A 22,161-nucleotide genomic window follows, 5' to 3' on the forward strand; every position below is an offset into this window, starting at 1 on the left:
ATGAACATGTTAACAAATTACATAGGCCTAAGTGAAAGACTAGCACACAACCTTTGTGAGGATCAGGTGACACAACAGGTTTACTCAGTGTTACATGACCTTCATAGTCTTGTTCTTCACAAACTGTCAGTAATGATTCCACAATGCTATGTGTACATGTTTTTTTTTAATATTTTATGTTACTGTATTTATTTGTTTAATGTGTGGGGTCAAGTATGCATGTGTCATGGTACATGGGTCCTAGGGACCAAATGAAGATTGTCAAGCTTAGTGGAAAGTACCTTTACATATTGAGCCCCACACAATTTTTGTTTTGCCAGGAAATGCATATTTGTGCACATACATACAAACACACAGCACACTCATATTCACAGCTAAATCTGCTTATGTGTTCAGTCATAGAGATGAAATACAGCACACACTCATATGCACACACACACACATACACACACACATATACACACACACAATTATATCTGCTTATACACTTAATTCCTAGCATGAAACATAGCACAACATTCCCTTAAACTCTGATCACCCTCTTTACAAAGGCAAATGCATGCTATGTTCTGATACTCTTTTTCTTTCCTTTTTTTTTTTATTAACTTGAGTATTTCTTATATACATTTCGAGTGTTATTCCTTTTCCCGGTTTCCGGGCAAACATCCCCCTAATCCCTCCCCCTCTCCTTCTTTCTGGGTGTTCCCCTCCCCATCCTCCCCCCATTGCCGCCCTCCCCCCAACAGTCTAGTTCACTGGGGGTTCAGTCTTAGCAGGACCAAGGACTTCCCCTTCCACTGGTGATCTTACTAGAATATTCATTGCTACCTATTAGGTCAGAGTCCAGGGTCAGTCCATGTATAGTCTTTAGGTAGTGGCTTAGTCCCTGGAAGATCTGGTTGCTTGGCATTGTTGTACATATGGGGTCTCGAGCCCCTTCAAGCTCTTCCAGTTCTTTCTCTGATTCCTTCAATGGGGGTCCCGTTCTCAGTTCAGTGGTTTGCTGCTGGCATTCGCCTCTGTATTTGCTGTATTCTGGCTGTGTTTCTCAGGAGCAATCTACATCCAGCTCCTGTCGGCCTGCACTTCTTTGCTTCATCCATCTTGTCTAATTGGATGGCTGTATATGTGTGGGCCACATGTGGGGCAGGCTCTGAATGGGTGTTCCTTCTGTGTCTGTTTTAATCTTTGCCTCTCTATTCCCTGCCACGGGCATTCTTATTCCCCTTTTAAAGAAGGAGTGAAGCATTCACACGTTGATCATCCATCTTGAGTTTCATTTGTTCTAGGCATCTAGGGTAATTCAAGCGTTTGATCTAATAGCCACTTACAAATGAGTGCATACCATGTGTGTTTTTCTGTGATTGGGTTACCTCACTCAGGATGATATTTTCCAGTTCCAACCATTTGCCTACGAATTTCATAAAGTCATTGTTTTTGATAGCTGAGTAATATTCCATTGTGTAGATGTACCACATTTTCTGTATCCATTCCTCTGTTGAAGGGCATCTGGGTTCTTTCCAGCTTCTGGCTATTATAAATAAGGCTGCAATGAACATAGTGGAGGACGTGTCTTTTTTATATGTTGGGGCGTCTTGTGGGTATATGCCCAAGAGAGGTACAGCTGGATCCTCAGGCAGTTCAATGTCCAATTTTCTGAGGAACCTCCAGACTGATTTCCAGAATGGTTGTACCAGTCTGCAATCCCACCAACAATGGAGGAGTGTTCCTCTTTCTCCGCATCCTCGCCAGCATCTGCTGTCATCTGAGTTTTTAATCTTAGCCATTCTCACTGGTGTGAGAACTGGTAGCAACAGCATTAGCAATGATGTCCCTAAGGACATGAGGGCAGAGAAGGCATGAGTCAGTCATCAGATCAAAGGCTATTGGTGACTGCCTTAAGAACAGAACCCACAACCCTCATCTTTCTAGGACATCTTTTTCTGAAGGAAATTTACTTAGTCAATCTAAAAATAAATTGACACGAGGCACAAGGTATCTCTGATACTTCTTATATCCAAAGCACATTTGTGAATAGGAAATGAAGACACCGTAACATCCATAGTTAGGCCTGGAAAACTCAGCTGGAAAAAAAAGGAGAAAGTAAAAGATTAACTTTCTATATGTCTTATCATGGGTTATCATTTGAGGAAAGCATATTAATGGCAATACACTCTACAAGAACAACTCAAGGGACGAATAGATGGTTATTTGGGACACAGTCTCAGGTGGTTTCAGTCAATCATGGCTGAGAAGGCATGGCATAGTGGCCTCTGGAGGCAGGAGCATGTGTTAGAGGACCAAGAAGCAGAGAGGACTGTGGGCACCAGTGGCCAGACAACAATCTTCAAAGACACTCTCCTAGTGACCTATTTCTGCCAATGAAGCAGATCTCCTAAAGCTTTCTCAGCACCATCACTGTACTGGTTACGTTCTTCTTGTAAAAAAAATACCTGATAAAAGCAACATATTGACAGAAGAGGAAGTTTTAATTAAGTTTGAATATACAGACTGCCATAGCAGAGAAAGTATGATGGCAAGAACAGGTGTGGTCAGTCACATTGTCCCTGCACTCAAAAAGTATAGAGTGGCACTCAGCCCACTAGATCTCTTTCAGTCAACCCTAGATCATAGCACATAGGGTGATGTCCACATTCATGGAGGTCTTCCCTCTTTAATTAAACTCCTCTGGAAATAGGTTCATAGACCTGATTGAGAGGTATGTTCCTATGGTGATTCTAAATACAGTCAAGTTGACAGTGAAGATTAAATATCACAAACAGCCAGGCAACAAGCTGTTCCCTGTGGGAGTCATTTCAGATTGAAATAACAGAAAGGGTCCTGAGCACCAGGTGATCTGTTATATCCTGCAGTGATCACCACTTAGTAATGATTAACCAGGACTCAAATGTCATTGCAAAGAATAGCTTTGTTTTCATGTTCTGCTCCCCATCCCTGCCTTCTTAGACCTGATAGTAACTGTGTTCTCTGAAAACTCATAATCAGTTGAACAATATTCCTGTAGAGTGAAGAGACAGCAATTTGTCATAATCTCTTGACAAGGTAATGATAATCAGGCTCGCCTCCCACAATAAACATATCCATGAATAAGTAAAAGGGGCTGGTAAATGGCTTAGCTGATAAAGGCTCTTGCCAGGAAGCCTGACAATCTGAGTTTGATCCTGAGGACCCAGATGGAGGGAGGAGACAACTTCAAGTTATTCTCTGACTCCTGTTACTGACCTCCACAGGTGAACTATGGCACACACTTGTGCTCTCTCTCTCTCTCTCTCTCTCTCTCTCTCTCTCTGTGTGTGTGTGTGTGTGTGTGTGTGTGTGTGAGAGAGAGAGAGAGAGAGAGAGAGAGAGAGAGAGAGGTAAAAATAAATAAATGTAACTTTAAAGCAGATAAAACCTGAAATGAAGTTTCAGTCACAAAAAGCAAACAACATCGCACTGTGGTCAAAAGAAAAGAAGCACAAGGAGAGAACTCTCCATTTATCCAATATTCCTGTTTGGGGCATTTTATAAACTCTAAAAACAGGATCAGATCCTGGAAAGAAAATTGAATTCTACGATGCTAAGAAGGATAGATTTTCATGGTGGATATACGAGAAGACAGACTGACAGAGAAAAATCCAAGAATTTTCATGGATATCTGCCAAAATATTTTGTACAAAACGAAACCGAACAAAGACCACGAGAAACAAAGATGGGGGAAATTGTAGGAGATTTCAAAGTTCTAAACGTTGAAAATAGTTAGGCCCTAAGCATTCAAAGAGCTGATACTTTAAGCATGACCCAAAGTGCTTAATAGTAGCTAATGGTAGCTAATTAGCTAAATAGTGGTTAATTCAAGGCAATGCTATCTCAGTGGTTCTAAGGGCAGTTTCATCCCCCAAGGGACATTAACAATATTTAGACTTGTCTGAGGCTGTTATAACCATGAGGCTTCTGCTCATACTTACTAAGGAGAGGTTAGGGATGCTACTAAGCAATGTGCAGAGCACCCCTTAGTTCAAAATCCCCAAACACCAATTAATGTGCCACTGCTCAGCTTTAAGGCCAGTATGAACAAGCAAAAGCAAGAAAGCTTAAGGTACACAGTAAGGTCCTAAATAATAATAATAATAATAATAATAATAATAATAATAATAATAATAATAATAATAGCAACAACAACAACACAGGTATTAGATTTAAGTAATCACACAATTTAGAGGCCTTGTTCTGGTCCTGTACTCTATGTTCGTTACTGACAGGTTAGTACCCATCTTAACAAAGCTTTAAATTTTGTGGTTTGTCATATTTAGCTATTACTAAACTATAAATCAAAACAACATTCACACCTGAGGCCAGAGAGCTGTCTCCTTACTGTTCAACCCTGGTAATCCTTTGATCTCTGGAACCTTCTTAGGGACGCAAGATGACTGACTCCAGAAAATTGTTCTCTGACCTGCACATGTGTGCCATGGTACTGAGCACTTACACACACACACACACACACACACACACACACACACACACACACACCATATGCATGCATAATAATAAGATATTTCTTAAAGGCATCCAGACCTTTTTTTAAAAAACATCAGTATAATTCCAAAATAGCAGCAATGCCCATGATGTCCAGTGTATATTAAAAGTTTAATAAAGAGACAGGAAAAAATGAGCAGGTAAGGTGGTCAGAATAAACAGGCCCTAGCACAGCTATTGTCTCACTCAGCGTTTCTACTGACCAAAAGCAACTTGGGGAGGAATAGGTTTATTTCATTTTACACTTTCGGGTAAAAGTCCATCACTCAGGGATGTCAGGGAGGCACCTGGAAGCAGAGACTGAAGGATACATGAACACTACTTACTGGCTTGCTCCCCATGGCTTACCCAGCCTGCTCTTTATATAACCCAGGACAATCTACCCAGAAGTGCCATTGCCCACAGTGAATTGGGCACTCCCACATCACTTATTAATCAAGAAAATGCCCTAGAAACCTGCCCACAGACCAATCTTACTGAGGCATTATTTTCAATTACAATTTCTTTTATTTTTTTCATTTCTAAGTGAGTACATACCATTCATGTCCTTTTGAGTTTGGGGTCCCTCACTCAGAATGATAGTTTCTAGTTCCATCCATTCGTCTGCAAAATTCATGATGTCCTCATTTTTAGTAGTGGACTAGTATTCCATTGTTTAATTGAACCACATTTTCTATATTCATTCTTCAGTTGAGGGGCATCTGGATTGTTTCCAGCTTTTGGTTATTACTAAAAAAGCTGCTATGAACATAGGGAGCACGTGTGCTTGTGTTATAGTGGAGCATCTTTTGAGTGTATGCCCAGAAATAATATTGCTGGGTTTTCAGGTAGAACTATTTCCAGCTTTCTTTTAAACCACCAGACTGATTTCCAGAGGGGTTGTACAAATTTGCCATTCCACCAGCAATGGAGTAGTGTTCCTCTTGCTCCACATTCTCGACAGCATGTGCTGTCCCTTGAGATTTTTGAGCTTAGCCATTCTGATGGGTGTAAGAGAGACTTTCAGGGTCATTTTGATTTGCATTTCTTTGATGACTAAGGATGTTGAACATTTCTTTAAGTGCTTCTGCCCATCAGAGAGTCCTCTGTTAAAAATTCTCTGTTTGGCTCTGTACCTTAATTTTTAAATTAGATTATTCAGTTTCTTGGTGTCTAGCTTCTTGATTTATTTATATATTATCCCTTTTTAAGATATAGAGTTGGTGAAGATCCTTTCCAATCTGTAGACTGCCATTTTGTCCGATTCAGTATCCTCTGCCTTACAGAAGCATTTCAGCATCATGAGGCTCCATGTCCTAGGATATACAGAAAAGCATGGTAAGTCGTGGGGAGCAACCCAGGAAGAAGTGTTCCTTCATGATTTCTGCTTCAGAAGCACTGTTGATCTTAGTGCCTGAGCATTTGGTGTTCTCTTATAAGCGGTTATTAGCCCAAAATGTACGGGATACCCGTGCTACATTCCACAGACCCAAAAGAGCTAAACAAGAAGAAAGGACCAAGCAAGAATGCTTGAATTTCATTTAGAAGGGGAATAAAATAGTCATAGGTGGCAAATGGAGAGAGGAAAATGGATGGGAGAGATGATAGGGAGGGGAGAGGAGGGGGGTGTTCAGTACCAAGTGTGGGGAAGAGACTGGAGATGGGGCCAGAGGGCCAGGAGAATGAACAGAAATTGGTGGTTGGCAGGGTTGGGGGGCACTTCTAAGACATGTCAGAGACTTGGAATGGGGAAGGTTCCCAGTGATCTATAGGGGTCTACAAGAAATGCACGGACGAAAAAGGAGCAGAGACTGAGGGGATGGCCAGCCGATAACTGGCCCAACATGAGAGCTATCCAAAGGGCAAGCACCAATCCTGATACTACAAATGATACTCTGTTATACTTGTAGATAGGAGCCTAGCATATCTCTCCTCTAAGAGGCTCCACCCAGCAGCTCAGTGAAACAAACACAGAGGCCCACAGACAAACATTGGATGGAGCTTGTAGAGTCTGTGGGAAGGATGAAAGGTCCCAGTGGGGATAGGAACTCTACAGGAGAGTCAACTAACCCAGACCCTTAGGGGTTCTCAAAGACTAAACCACCAACCAAGGAGCATAAACAAGCTGGACCGAGTCCTCAGGCTACGTAGGTAGCAGATGTGCATCTCAGTCTTCATGTGCTTCAACAACTGAAGCAGAGCAAGTGCTGTTCCTAATGCTGCTACATGTCTGTGGATCCTGTTTCTGTGACTGGGCTGCCTTGTCTGGCCTCACAGGAATAGGATACATCTATCCCTACAGGGATTTGATGTGCCAGGGTTGGGGAATATCTAGGAGGTCCTTCCTCCTCCCTCTCAGATTAGAAGGCAAGGAAGGTTGGGAAGATTTTGGGAAGGAACATCAGAAGGAGGGGGCAATAATGGGGGTATAAAGTGAATGAATAAACAAACAAATAAATAAATCGAAAAGGAAAAATATTCTTTTTCAAATATTCCTTGTCTTATCAAAAAGACAAAAACCAACCAGAAAAGATGTTTAAACTGTATTTAAAAGCTTAGAAAAAAAAGAAAGAGAAAATGAACGAACAGATGTAATATCTCAACAGAAAAACAGAAAGATTAAAACACTAGAAATTTGGGGCTGAAGGGATAGATGAGAGGTTAGGAGCACTGGCTGTTAGAAAAGTTCCTGACTGAAATTCCCAGCAAACACATGGTGGTTCATAACCATCTGTAATGAAATCTGGTGCTCTCTTCTGGTATCCAGGTATACATGCAGGCAAAATACAAAATCAATCAATCCATCAATCAATCAATCTTTTTTTTAAAAAAATAGAAATTTATGGAGCTCAAATGTTAAATTTAAAAATTGCGGCCTGTAAATTAAAAACTAAGTATAAGAGATTAAATTATAAGATCCTGTAAGGAAAATAAAGGGCTAATGGCAAAATGCTAAGGAAAGGAACTGGGGCAGGAATGTTATTAGTAACTGTGGTGGTTTGTATGGAAATGGCCCCCATAGAACTCAGGGACTGAGACAATTAGGAGATGAGGCCTTGATGGATTAGGTATGTTCTTGTTGGAGGGGGTATGTCTTAGGGGTGGGCATTGAGGTCTCAGAAGTTCAAGACCAGGCTCAGTGGCTCACTGTCTCTCTTGTTGCTTGAAGATCCAGATATAGAACTCTCAACTACCTCTCCTACACTACCTCTGCCTGTGTGCTGCCAGGCTTCCAGCCATGACAATAGTGGAGTAAACCTCCGAAACTGTAAGCCAGCCCCAAATAAATGTTTTCCTTTATAAGACTGGCCATGATCAAGGTGTCTCTTCACAGAAATAGATACTCTAACTAAGACAGCTACTAACACTGGCTGGCTGCTGGGCTCCAGGAAGCTCCTGATGAGGAAGTCCAATATTTTGTCCGGCCTCCTAAGGTAAGGACACAGCAATACCTTCTGCAAGTTGTTAGCCTCTAACAGGTTCCTGACAAGGAAGTCTAAAGGCTGGGGTGGCTCATAAATTAAGGAATCGCCTTGCTCCTGGGAATAACACCCCTTACTTCCTACCCCATCCCCCAACCTTTCCTATATGGCCCCCCATCACCCATTCCACTTCCCCCATCTTTCCAATTCTACCCCTGTCCAGGCCACATCAACCTCCATTGGTAAGTACAGGCTTGAAGCTGCAGGAGAACAAAGCTGCAGATAGAGTCTACCACCTCAAGAAATCCCTCTGCCCATACAACCACAATCCCCCTATGGCACACATGCACTATCCTTACTCTGAGGAGAGGCTATCACCCTCACTGTTAAAGGACAATCTGTTCCCAGTGAAGTTGGTTTATTATTTCTCTTGTTTCCACATTGCCTCTATCAATCTCTATCCAACAGAACATATTAGAGTAATTGAAGGCAATACAGCATGAATTATCCTAACTAAATCGCAATGAAAAATTTAGGCAAAACTAAGCAGAGCCTCACTGAGCCATGAACATAGAAGAGTTCAATACACACACATCTATTCTCTAAAGTGAAAAGTTGTGGCATAGAAGATATTCAAAAAAAATTCTTTGTCCCTTTATTTTCTTACAGATTTGATTTTAAAAAAAATCAGGTCCAAAACTTTTGAAAAATTTTGAAATCTTCTGAGCAAGATATCCCAAAACCACATCATAACCAAACCTTAAAAGTCACGAGGAATGAAGCAGGAAAGGGGGTGGAAGGACAAGAGTGGTGAGGAAGTAACCACAACTAAAGGTGTGTGAAGAGGTTATCTAGGAACTACGTACTGCAGAATTTATGTAACTAACTAACGTAAGTTTTTAAAAGTCGTGGTAAAGTAGATGCACACTGTCTAACATGAAAACGGTAAAAATTATTACTGTCATTTGCTCAGAGACCATGTGAGGCAGAAGACAAAGAAAGAGCGTTTAAAAGTTCAAGGACAAAGTGTTTAATACTAAGCAGCAGCGCTGCCACTGATCGCTAACGCCAGCGATGCCTCTCATTTGCCAAGCTCCAGCCAAAGGAAAAGATGAGTAAGTAAGGAAGTGCTCGTGCCACAGATTGTACAAAGGAGACAGTCTGCAAATCCACCTGTGGTAAAACAACTAGCTACAAAAGGTACTCACACGAGTGCGCCCTCTACTAGAGGGGTGAAGAAACCTCATCGTTACAGACTTGGTACAGTGGCACTCACTCCGTGAAATCAGACACTGTCAGAAGTCCACTGAGTTTCTGATTCGCAAGCTCCCCTTTCAGCGTCTGGTGTGAGAAATTGCTCAGATCTTCAAAACAGATCTGCGCCTCCAGAGTGCAGCTATTGGTGCTTTGCAGGAGGCAAGTGAGGTCTGTCCAGCTGGCCTTTTTGAAGATATCAACCTGTGTGCCATCCATGCGAAATGTGTAACAATTATGCCAGAAGATATCCAGCTGGCACGCCTCAACTCACAAGCAAAGAACGTGCTTAAGAAGAGTCCACTGTGAGGGGAAACACTTCATTATCAAAAAAAGGTTTTCCTCTTCTTGCTATAAGTAGTTCTGAATGTCAGCTACTTTTTCCATGGGGTCAAAAGATACTAAGTATGTTATTGCCAGTGGAAACATATGGGACAGAATCAGATATTGGCACCTTTTCTACTTTCATTTCTATGTGATATTTTAATATAAATGCAATATATAAAGCACTAATGTAAGCAAAATGTTTCAGTGGATACATTTCAACAGCTCAACTTTATAACAATTATAAATAAACCTGTTAAAACTTTCTGGACAATGCCAGCATTTGGATTTCTTTGAAATAAGTAAATTTCTTATTGACAGCAATAATAATAATGATGATGATAATGATGATGATGATTACTAAACTTGTTTTTCAAAAATGAAGCAATAATAATTAAGAAAAAGTTTTTTTCCTCATGTGTTGAGAATGAAGCCCAGAGCATTAAAAAAGAAACAATGCCTTATTACTGAGCAGGGCTCCCAGCCCCAAAAGGTATTTTTGAATAAACAGAATAGGAAAAATTGTCACCAGGAAGTCTCTTCATCAAGAATTGTAACAGAGAGCTACTTGGATGAAGGGAGATAAAATTCCAAACTATGAAGAAAGGGAAGGGTGACATGGGCTCTTGTTTCTGCCTACTAAAGGGCTTCTATCCCTATGCACTCTTGGTGAGTGGAAAGCTGGGTGACCCCTACCTGTGGAAAGAGCTCATCAGCTTGTTGCCCTGATATTGAACTTGACCAAGATGAGCAATGTCATTTACCCATCTAACGTGGTCTCAAAAGCAAACTCTGTGGTTACATAAATCTGTAAAACCAGCACTCAGGTTACAAAAGTAGTGGATGAATTCAAGGTCAGTTTAGTTATATAGAAAGACCCTGACTCAAAACCAAACCAAACCAAACAACAATAGCAAAAAATAAACAAGGAACAAAATAAAACAAAAATAACACACATAAGAAGTGAAAGTTGACCGCATAAACCCAAACTTCACCCCTAAATAAAATGTTCTACTTGACCCAGAAACTGATATGAGCTGACCACAATCAGTGGCTGCATCTGTCCTCATTGCGTGCTCTTGTTGTCCTACTGATGGCACCTTCTAATTCCTTGAATGATGCCTTATTCTCTCTTACTACATGGCTTTCATCCTGTAATTGAGTCTCCTGCCTTCACCAAGCTTAGTTCAAGTCACCTTCCTTCACACCCAGGGCATTTCTCTGAGAGCTGTCCCTAGGTGTCCTTTAAGGGTCTGACAGCGCTTACCTCCCTCTATGGAACAGATAGATGTACTTGCCCTGTGACTGCTGGATGCTGTGACTTTCAGCATGATTGTCAACCAAAGGAGGGTAAGGTCAAGACTCTACTTTTCCATTCACTATTAAAACCACAACCAATCAGAATGACTCCCCATGAATAAATATTCGTGGGGGTGAAAGATTATCAAATATTAATAAAAATCAGTGGTGGAGGTTCTCAAGCACCCTCTTCAGGAATGCAGTCATTTGTAGTAGGAAACACAACTCCAAAGAGCCTCTGGGGCAGCAGGGACCACACTTCACAGGTTCCTGTGCATTCCAGGGGAGAAAATAGATCTTTGAAGCCAGTCCATGGACAGGGACTAAACAGCTATCTCTGCAGGAACTCAAAGCAAAAGCTGCATCTTTGAAAAGAAAGAAAAGTCTACACTTATTTTAAATCCTATGTAACCAGGAAGTGTTGTACCAGATGATACAGAAATATCTAGAAGATGGCAGTAAGCCAGTCATTTTTAACTCTCTTTTCTATTCTTTGAGGGAAATTTTACACATATGAAAAATTAAAGAATCTATAGAGTGTTATTGTGTTCAACTGCATCAACTTCCTAATTTTTTACCTAAGCAACGGAATAAAAACAAGACCATCTAGCAGCACTGCCAGCAACTGGAGAAACTTCTTGTCTAGCTTGAAATTGACTAAGGCCTTGAAGTGCCTTTTCTTCTTCTGAAGCTTCAACTATACACCCATTACTTAACATATGAGGAAAATTTCTATCATCAGGTTTGTGAGAAGCCACACTTATGTGGGAAATTTTTTCTTCTGTTACAAGCAGATCTTGTGATGGTTATGCAGGGGCTGCCTTCATTTCTGACATCTGGAGCTTTGTGCATCTCACAAAAGTGACCGTGGGCATTTGTAAATGACTGACAGTCCAACTCTGCTCATTAAATGCTTAAGTGTTAGGATGCTTCTGTCCTAAAGAGAAGCCTATAAGGGTGTCAGACTTGTTTTTTCAACCCTACCTTGTTTTTTAGAGTTTAGAATAACTAGGACTTTGTTAAGATGGTCTCTCATTCTTTAAGACTGGTACAAAGTGTTCTATTGGGCCAGGTGTTCTGACTCACCAGCATTCCAGCCAGTGCAAATGACATGACAGAAGACACATCTGAACTAGGCATAAATCCAGGTCCACAAGCACAAATTTCTTTGCTTTACCAAGGGATAGAACTCAGATGCTTTTTCTAACACATTCTCCCTTTTGTTCTCTCTCTGCTACACATCCAAATGCATTTACATGCGTTCATGTATGTGTATTTTGCACATAAGGCATGATCACACATCACACTGATATGCACAAATGCACACAGCCATACTCACACATAGGTACAGACTGACATAGCCCATAGGATAGATGTTAGAATTTTCTTGAAGCAGGCTGGGGAGATGGTTCAGTTACTAAAATGTTTGCCATGCAAGAATGAGGACTGGAGTCCACATTAAGAGCTGGGTATGACATTGAACTTCTGTAACTCCTGTCCTGAGGGTTTAGACAAAAATGCATTTTGGGGTCTCAATGGACAGCCAGTCTAGCTTAATTGATGAGCTCCAGGTTCAGTGGGAGGCCCTGTCTGGAGAAATATGGTAGAGAGTAATGTTAAGTCATGTGTTACTCGGTATTGAACTGTACCCTTCTTACCCATGAAGCAAGCAAATTAATCAAAAGAGACAGGATCAAATCCCACTTATAACAGTTTAGGCGCTTAACTAAATCAGTACAGGTGAGTAAATCCCCTTTAATTCTGTTGGTGGGTGATGTATTTGATACTGAAATACTGTCCAGATAAAGTGGAAAATATAGAGTAATACATGCAATGTTGAGAAAAATGCTAACATGCCAAAGACTCCTAACAGGAGATCATATTTATCTGTATTAATCTTGACCACTGCATCAGGAGTTTTTACCTGAAGGGACTGCAATCAATAAACAGCTCCCAAGAGAAAGAAACCCTGACAGCTGGGGCACAGGATGGGCTTCCTCTATAATGTGGGTTGACTAAAAGACACTCAGCAAGCTGGCCCTGGGGATACTATAGTGCCTCAGCCAGTATCCACTGCTCTACTTGAAATTAAAACCAAGTCTCACCCAAAAGGAAGTCCTGGTGCACCTGGTTTAACAGAGCTGACGCCTCTTGGTAACCTCAGTCCCTATTCTAGCTAACTTTGTGTCACCTTGCCATAAACTAGAGTCGTCTGAAAGGAGTGAACTTCAATTGAGAAGATGCTTCCATAAGATCCAGGTTTAGAATATTTTAACTAGTTATAGATGAGGGAGGGCTCAGCACTAGGTGATGCTATTCCTGGCCTGGTTATTCTTAATTCTGTAGGAAAGGAGGCTGAGCAAGCCATAATAAGCAAGTCAGTAAGCAGCATCTCTCCATGGCCTCTGCCTTAGCTCCTCCCTCTAGGTTCTGCTCTGTTTGAGTTCCTGTCTTGGCTTCCTGAAGTGATGTGCCATAATGGTAGAAGTGTAAGCCCAAACAAACCCTTTCCTACCCAAGTTGCATGTTGGCCATCATGTTTCATTACAGCAATAAGTCCCTGACTTCACTTCTAAGTAAAAGTTGAAAGCATGCATGTGTTTTCTTCGATATTTTCTCATAATTTCTTCCACTGTCTAGTGAGGTATCAGCTCTTACCCAAAATTCATAGCAGAAGACATGAGGTCCCATCATAAATAGATACAGTGCCTTTAAGACCTCTGTGGGAAAACTCTGCTAATTAAAGTAGAAGTCAATCATGATGGGACAGCCTCTGGACTCGGTCCAATATGGGAGACTCCCTTCATTAGCAGGTTTCTCCTTTGCTGACCTTGTCTAAGGAACTCAAAGCCCCCATATCTGCCTCTTCCTGAGGAATGTCACATAGACTCAATTAGATTACAGGAATAATTTCCTTTCTCCCAGTAAAGCCTATTCATCCAACAGCTGACACTCCAGAAATGCTTCTCCACGTGGCATTCAATGTACCCTAAGCCCCCAGCTTCTATATGGAGGTCTGTGGGTCTCCCTGCACTCATGGATCATCAGCCATATGGTCAGTAAGGGTAAAGGGAGTAGAGACATCGAGTGGAAGTTTGGAAACCCTGTGAGTGCCTACAGAGAATAACCACACCAGGATCACCTATCAGAAGGAAGATCTACTTTACTTAGGTTGATACAAAGCTTATGAAGTTTTAGTGTACTGAGGGTAAGAACATCCAGGATGGACAACATCAGACAGAGCTCAGGGAGTCTTGTGGAAGATTGGGGGTTATAATTGTGAGACCCAGAGGGGTCAAGGACATCACAAAAAGACCTATAGAGTCAACTAATCTGGACTCATGGGGGCTCACAGAGACTGAATCACAAAGCAAAGAGCATGCATGGCCTGGTCCTAGGATCCCTACACATTACATTGGTCGCAGATGTGCAGCTTTGTCTTCATATTGGTGTCCTAACAATTGGAGCAGGGGCTGTCTTTGACTCAGACTCTGTTGTTTGCCTTTGGATTCCTTTCCCATAGCTGGACTGCCTTGTCTAGCGTCAGTGGGAATGTGCTTAGTCTTGATGTGACTTGATATGCCAGGGCAGATGTGTGAGGGTTTGGGGGGATGTGAGGGGCTCCTCTTATCTGGAGAGAAGGGGAAGAGGGAATGGAGAAAATGAATGGGAAGGTGAGACTAAGAAGAGAAGAAGGAGGGTGTGTGTGATCAGGGTGATCAGGGTGTAAATCAAAATAAAAAAAATCAATGGAAAAATAAAGATCCCTGTCTTTGTCAGGGTTTCTATTGCTCTAAAGAGACACCATGAGCACAGCACCTCTTGCTTATAGTTCTGAGGTTTAGTCTATTATTCAACATGGTGGGAAATATGGCAATGTGCAGTCAGATGTGTTGCTGGGAAGGGAACTGAGAACTCTATATCTTCAGCAAGCAGAAAGAGATGACTTGAGCCTCTGAGATGTCAAAACCATGTTGGGGTCAACATGACATAGTTCCTCAAGTAAGGCCACACCACGTAATAGTACCACTCCCTATAGATAAGTATTCAAACACAAGAGTCTCTGGCGGGTCATTCCTATTCAAACCACAACAACCCCCAAGTGAAAGATGAGAAACCCCCCTCTGTCTGTGGGCCCTATGTTATCTAATAGGAGAGCAGGATCCATGTCAGAAATACACCTGTAAATGGACCTGCAAATCTGATTTCCTCGAACACACTGACCTCCGATCTGTTGGTAATCACTGGAGACTACAAATACACACAACAGGAGGGTACTTGCCATTTACCCTGGTGAACCTTGACTTAAACAAACGTGTATCAACAATACTTCGAACAGCGTCATTCTTGGTTTTGCTTTTCTTTTTGTTTTTATAACTTGAAATTTACAGGTATTATCAAAGACTTGACCTGGGCTTCAAATCCAGCAGTGGTGAGAAAGATACTTTTGCTGAGCAATGAAGCTCTCCTTCAGAACTGAAGCCAGTGGACTATTCTTTAGACAAACTTTGGAGAAAGTGCTTAGTGGCTTGGAATGCATGAAGGGTCCTATCTTGTTCAGGATATGAAGATTATAGATTCAACTTTTCTCTCTTTTTTTTAAATCTTGCTAAGATGCCCAAATATAATTCCTTCTGGTCTGTATTCAATATTTTAGCAGCACTGCTTCCATTCAAGTGAGGACAGACTCTTGATCTTCCTGCTTCTATTATCACCTCCATCATTGCCACTTGGTTTCTGGTGAAAAAAAATACTACTGATTCAATAAAATATGTTTCACTATTAACAAGATCAGGTTAATATTGGATAAATTTATTAACATTGTCTTCATTTAAATTTTGTTGATATTGAATTATTTATTTCCTACATGTCATAGTGGCCAAGCTGTGTGACTATATAGTATGCATGTTAAATACATTCATAAAAGACACTCAATTTATAAACAAATGTCAAAAATGAACTTAACTACTGTAGGCTACTGAAGAGCTAGTTACAGAATTTTGAGTATAGGTCAGCATAAGAACTCTCTCTAAAGAATGCTTTCTCTGTGCAAGCTATTTTAACTTCTTACTGCTTTTGAAGAGCTGGAAATTGACAAGTAGTAGCAGCAGATAGTGATTATACAAAACACTGAATATTATTCCAAAACATAACTATTTATCTAGCCACTCCCCACACATATATTCATACAGATGCACATCTACATAGCTGCACAAATCATTCTCACATATGAAAATGTAAAGGACTTCAGAGCAACAAATCCTGAATTATCTTGAATTATATTCCTGATACTCTGTTAAATCTTAGAAACTGGGGTTTGCAATTTTCCTCTATAAGGTTCAAGTCAGTGTACTACAAAAAATGATTATGAAAAATTTTAAGATGGGTCCATTTAAATAAAAAAAGTATCTTTAATGTTGCCAGCTGTGGTAGTATACACCTTTAAGCCCAGCACTTAAAAGCAGAGGCAGGGGGATCTGTGCAAATTGGAGGCCAAACTAATCCCCACTGTGAGCTGCCATTATTAGGCTGGGAGCTCCACAGAAGAATATTCCCTAGTATGTGTGGGTTTAATCATCAACCTAGCAACACAAAAGATAAATTTAGTAATAAAAGGAAGCCTTGGAAAATATATGCAGCTATTTGCTCACAGCTGTCCATCACTACAGTCTGGTTCCTATGCACATAATATGCTAATCATGAGGTAGTTCACTGAGAGTTAGATAATACCTAAGCTGACCTCCTCATAGAGACAAGTCCAGGATGCCTCATATACTCATAATGACAATAAGAAGTTTCTGCTGTGACCCCTGAATATTTACCACATCTTCACCCATGCTCATCACATGAAAGAAGGAGTTGTCAGATTTAGTCCAACTTAGCTAAAGGATTGTTGAGGTATAATTTTAATTAACTACATTGTAAATGCTTTAGCCTGTCTCTTTGCTGCAGGGATTCTCTGGATTTTTAACATTTTAATGAGCATTGGGACTCTGCAAAGGAAGACAAAGAGGCAGAATTTGCAGCATCTCACAAATGTATTCACCCCCAGGTTTTATTTTTTACTGAGCACAACACAATTAGTCAAGTGTCTTTCCTATGCCAGACACAAGAGAGAACTCCTATCCATTTTCAACACAGCCTTAGCAATAAGAAGCCTTCAAAGCCACTATTCCACAAGGCTCTCTTGAGGCAAGCCCCAACTTTCCATTCTGGAGGTGGAATACACATGAGCCACAACTATGAAAGTTTGTCAAAACTGATGAGAAGCTTACCTGCTTTCCTTGATGTGTATGTCTAGTCCAGATGGCTATGCTGACAGATACTGCTGGCATCTTCATTTGTAAACTGGATAGATTTTAGTCCTTGCTGCTTGAATTATATATTCCCTCATCAGTGACCCAGCTTAATTTTCTCTTTCTATGGGATGCCATTTATACCCTGTTTATCAAGTTAAGCATCCTAACCTAACTTCTGAACTTGATAAAATAAAATAAATTCACTGAGGGCCCTGCTGGAAATCACAAAGCTCTCACATTTTGCAGCTTATGGCAATGAAGGGTAAAGGATGTAAGCTATGTGCAAGGCCACAATGTTGATTATCCTCAGAGTGAAGTTCACACACAGAATTCAAAGCCTCAAAGACTATTTGAGTCACAATGACATTTGATAACCATTCAACATTCCCAACCTGGTCACATTTTAATTTACATGTAGTTTTCCCTTGTGTGTTAGTTACTGTTCTATTGCTATAGAAAGACACCACAACCAAGAAAATGTATAAAATAAACCATTAAATTGGGAGGTTATTTGCATTTTCTGAATGTGAGTCCAGGATTATTGTGGCAGGGACACATGGCCTAGGAGAAGTAGCTAAGAGTTTATGTCAGCAAGCATGAGTCAGACAGACAGAAGAACAGACAGACAGACACACACACATACACACACAGGGAGGGGGGAGATATGCATATGGCATGGACTTTTAAAACCTCAAAGCCCACTCCTAGTGACACATCTCCAACAAGACTGTAGGTCAATCCTTCCCAATCAGTTTTACCAACTGTGGAGAAAGTATTCAAATATATGAGGGTATGACGATATGAGAGCCATTCGCATTTGAGGTGCTGCATTTCATTCCCTGCCTTCCATAGGGTTGTAGCCATATTATAAAGCAAAAATGCATTTAATGCATTGAATTCACCTTCAGAAATCCTCATAGTCTTCAGACTCAACACTGTTTCAAAATGCAAAGTCTAAATCTCTTCAAAGACTCAAGACAATCTTTTACTTGTAACCCCCTGTGAAAGAAAAAAAGTAAATCACATACTTCTGACATACAATGGCACAGAGTAGGCATTGCCATTCCAAAAGAGACATAATAAAGAAATACTGGGACAAAGCTGGGAAAATTCTAAATCTGTAGCTCTATGAGATGGCTCTGCCCTTCTGGTTTTACTATCACTTCTTTCTCTTGGGCTGGTTCCACTTTCCTTGGCAGACATAGTTCTGGCACCTCCAATATCCTGGAGTCTCCAAACAATCCAAGCTTCACCTTCACAGCTCCACAAATGGCCTCCCTGGGCCTCCATACAGACAGAGACACCCCCTGCCACACAGCTGGCCTCAAGCTTTCCTTAACTAAAGGAAACTACACCTTCATGATTCTAAAGCCAGGACTTCTTGGTTTACGCTACCAAATTCTCTCGCCTGCTAGGTATGGAGCCTGCTCCCCTCACTGAACTACATTTGCATTAACTTTGGTTTGTTGATGTTTTCCTTTGTTGCATAAGTTTTCCTTTTTCAGGTTGCAGATTAGTTGGGTGGAGTCCTGCCTTGAGGGCACCTCTCCCTTTTATTCCATTTCACATCAGGTCTCTCCTCTTCCTCAGAGCAAGCCTGCAATCCTGAATTTCCCGGTACTCTTTTCCTCCTCAAACTATCTTCAGACCTTTTTTGTCCACCTGCTCTTTTTCACTGTAGTCCTACATAAGAGTAATCACTAATAACCACACAATATAGTCAACATTAAGCTGTCCTGAAATCCTCTCTACCAAAGAAATTCATCCTGGTTTCTTCAATTTAGCCACAGGTAGATACTTAGGACAGGCAAAGAGCAGCCACATTTTTACCAAAATATCATGAGAATGGTCTCTAGCCTAGTTGCAATCTGTTTTTCTCTGAAATCTCTATAGTCTATAGTATACTCAGAACTGCTGTCTTTCAAATCTAGTGGACTGGCCCACTGAGCACTATTTATACCCTATTACTGCTTTTCTATTCTTCCATATCCCTGCCAAAATCAGCATGGTCAGACCTATCACAGCAATATACCACCTGTTGTAGAAATTTTTAATCCCAATCCAGTGTTGCTACCCTGCCTTTGACCATTTAGTTCCAAGATAAAAGACACACAGAACCTTCGTATTTACAATAAGTCTTAATCAGCACAGAGCTGGGCAGATATTTAGATAGATAGATAGATAGATAGATAGATAGATAGATAGATAGATAGATAGATAGATAGATAGATTGATTGATAGATCATACATACATACATACATACACACGTAAAGAGATACAAAGATAGACATAGATAGACTAAAGCTTCTGGCTTGGGGCCTACTTACAATTCCAGAGGCTGAGTTTATGAAAATCATGGCAGGGAGCATGGTACTAAAACAGTAGCCGAGAGCCAATATCCCATCCACAATCACAAGGCAAAAAGAGACATCACTAACTGGGAATGGCGTGGGCTTTTGAAACTTCAAAGCCCATCCCTAATGCTATACTTCTCCAATAAGACTATGCCTCTCAATTCTTCCTAAACAGTTCCACCAAGGGCAGACCAAGTGTTCAAATACATGTGACCATTCTCATTCAAACCTCCATACCTCCTGAGAATCCCCATGTATTTGGCAATTTCATAAACATGATACTATTCAAACAAATGTGCTTTCTCTTGAATAGTATCATACACTTAAGTAAAGCACTGATTTCAGTGTTAGGTTGCTCATGTTTAGGTACTAAACATATTGTTTCCACCAATAGGACATTAGTACAATGAAGCAAGAACTGCTAAGTCCTGAAATATTGGCTTCTGATATCCTAATCCATCCATTAACTGGCTCATTCTTTTATTGTTCACCCAAGAACAATGAATCAGGTTAATATTTTAAATGTCAGCTGTGTACCTGCTGTGAGGGTTACAGCTAGGTTTGTAAAAGGCATGATCCCATTCCAAAGAATATCACAGTTGCAGAATAGTTTCAGAAAAAGTACTAAAAGCCAGAATATTTGTACAAGAACTAGGAAAATTGTACCCCAAATATGTCACCTTTTTACAGGCTGTTTTTTGAATTACAACCACAGCTACCTCAGACCCAGTGTCTCTCTAATTTCATCCAAATTCTGTCTCCTACCTCACTTTCCCTCCTATCGTAGTTACTGTCCTACAATAAAATGTTTAAGTTGGGATTTAGTTACAGTTTCCAAGGGTTAGTCTATGATCATCATGGTGGGTAGATGGCAGAAACAGACAAGCAGGCATAGTGATGGAGAAGTAGGTGAGAGCTCACATCTGATCTGCACATTACAGACAGAGAGAAAGCAAGACTGGGCTTTGTGTGGACTTTTGAAATCTCAAAGTTCCACCCCCCAACATATCCCAGTGACTTCCTCCAATAAGACAGCACCTCCCAATCCTTCCCACACTGAGCATCCCTCCCCCATCATTCCAACCTAAGAGCCTAGGAGGGCTACTCTCATTCAAATCATGACACTCGTAAAACACTGAAAAGGTCCTTGAAAGATTGTTTTAAACTTATCTTGTGAGTGCTGGGGTTGGGGTGGGGGGTCATAGAGTAGGTTGCTAGAGTCAGTTCTCTAATTCTCCATTGTGGGTACTTATGATTGAACTCAGGTTGTGAGGCGTAAGGGTGTGCACCTTTTCCTTCTGAGCCATCTTGCCAGTTCAAGGAAAAGACAAGTTTATTTATAGAACTGAAGACTGACTCCCCTAGCCAATTAGCTCACAGAATTAATAACATCCCACAGAGAACCCAGACAAATGCTGACATAAGCTATCCCCATCCTGAGTCTTTATGTACCTCATGGAAAATACTTTCTCTTTTTTGTTTGAAACCTCACTGCCACCCATCTCCTGAGAGGGTGAATTTCTAAACCCTGCTGGGCTGTTGGTAGAGTGAACCAGATACATTTCTCTGCCTTTTCTCCTCTTTACTTGCCCACAGCTCTAGCACTTCAACTGAAAAACTGAACCTCTGAGAAAGAAGTATCGTTGGCCCCCACAGAGGGAGTTAGGAGAATTCAGAAGCATCCCTGAATCAAACTTTGGGGGTGGAAGACTGAGTACCAGAGGGCACTTTGTAGAGAGATATCTGGGCTGTAGTAAGGAACAGTGAAGGTTTAAAAAAAAATCCTGAGAGGAACTCAGCTGCAGACAAACCAAGGCAACACCTAAGGTGTAACAACCATATCCATAGTGCTAGACAGAAGAGGTTGGAGGTCAGGGACAGGAAGTCAACAGCAAAAGTGCAGGCTGCTTCCTAGAGTGGGAGAGCCAGGTTTACTTCATAACTGTTATTCTAGGCCTGGGAAGCTCAGTTTAGTATTGCTGCCATTTTGGATACGGTAATTTTTTCGAGGGCCACCTTGTGTATTGTAGGGCACCTAACAGAATTTCTGGATCCCACTCACAAGATTTCAGTAGCTAGAAACTTCTGAGTCCCTCCCAGAAGAAAAACTGGTACCCACCCAAAAATCATTCAAGCATTTTCACAGTTCAGGTGGAATTGGTCAAAGACTAGAGGCAAGACCGGAAAAGGGTCTGGGGAAGCCTCATAGGCAGGGTCTGGGTCAGGGTGGAACAGAGTGCCCCATTATAAGTGTTTGTCAGTATGGAGGTAAGGATTTACTGTGAGATTTCTTAGCATGAAGCAGGGAAGAGTATTAGTTGGCTTTCCACTGATATGACTGCGTTTAGTCATAAAACCATTAACCTAATGGTGAGCCACTCACTGTCAGGGATTTCAGTGTGGCCTCACTTCAGTCTGTGGTACAATGGCAATCATAGCTAAAACATTTGAGTGGAGGAAACTGTTCAGTTTGTTAGACAGCAAAGAGAGAGACCGAAGGCCTGAGGGACCCAACATCTCCTTCAACAGCATGTCCTACAACCTTACCCCAGTAGGTTTATCTTTTACAGATTTTCAGAAGTCATAAGTTGACAATCATGCCTATAATGCATGGATATTTGGAGATATTTAAGACCCAAACCATAACAAACCAATAGAAGCTAAGTGTTTCTTTCTAGATATTGCCACTT

At 41.1% G+C, this 22,161-nt stretch overlaps 1 long non-coding RNA gene across 1 annotated transcript in view; it reads right to left on the reverse strand.

Annotated features, from left to right (window-relative positions):
- Positions 1 to 591: 591 nt before the first annotated feature.
- The window catches only part of LOC147996816 (uncharacterized), a 53,316-nt gene continuing 31,746 nt past the window's right edge, over positions 592 to 22,161 (reverse strand). The window contains exons 2-3 of the long non-coding RNA XR_015651664.1: positions 5,077 to 5,834; positions 592 to 2,084 (exon numbers count right to left, since the gene is read on the reverse strand). This is a non-coding gene — a long non-coding RNA (uncharacterized LOC147996816). The remainder of the gene's footprint in view (positions 2,085 to 5,076; positions 5,835 to 22,161) is intronic.

Source organism: Rattus norvegicus, chromosome 1 (assembly GCF_021556685.1).
Source record: "Rattus norvegicus strain SHRSP/BbbUtx chromosome 1, alternate assembly SHRSP_T2T, whole genome shotgun sequence".
In the NCBI taxonomy this organism is placed as follows: Eukaryota; Metazoa; Chordata; class Mammalia; order Rodentia; family Muridae; genus Rattus; species Rattus norvegicus.